Source organism: Penaeus monodon, chromosome 32 (assembly GCF_015228065.2).
Source record: "Penaeus monodon isolate SGIC_2016 chromosome 32, NSTDA_Pmon_1, whole genome shotgun sequence".
Taxonomy (NCBI): Eukaryota; Metazoa; Arthropoda; class Malacostraca; order Decapoda; family Penaeidae; genus Penaeus; species Penaeus monodon.
The window spans coordinates 27,730,770-27,731,023 of NC_051417.1; positions in this window are offsets into that span (position 1 = coordinate 27,730,770).

Below are 254 nucleotides of genomic sequence, written 5' to 3' on the forward strand. Positions count from 1 at the left end.
ATTATATACTAAACACACACAACACATATTTAAAAAATTTTAAAATTAATATAATATAATTAAAAATATTATATATAATAATATATATTAATTTTAAAATTTTATATAAGTATATTGACACGAACACACAATAAAATAAATATATTTATATAAATTTTAAACTATTTTACTTTAAAAACTTCTATCTATCTTTTAATTTTATTTTTTTAATATATATATTTTAAAAATTTAATAAAAATAAAAACACATCATAC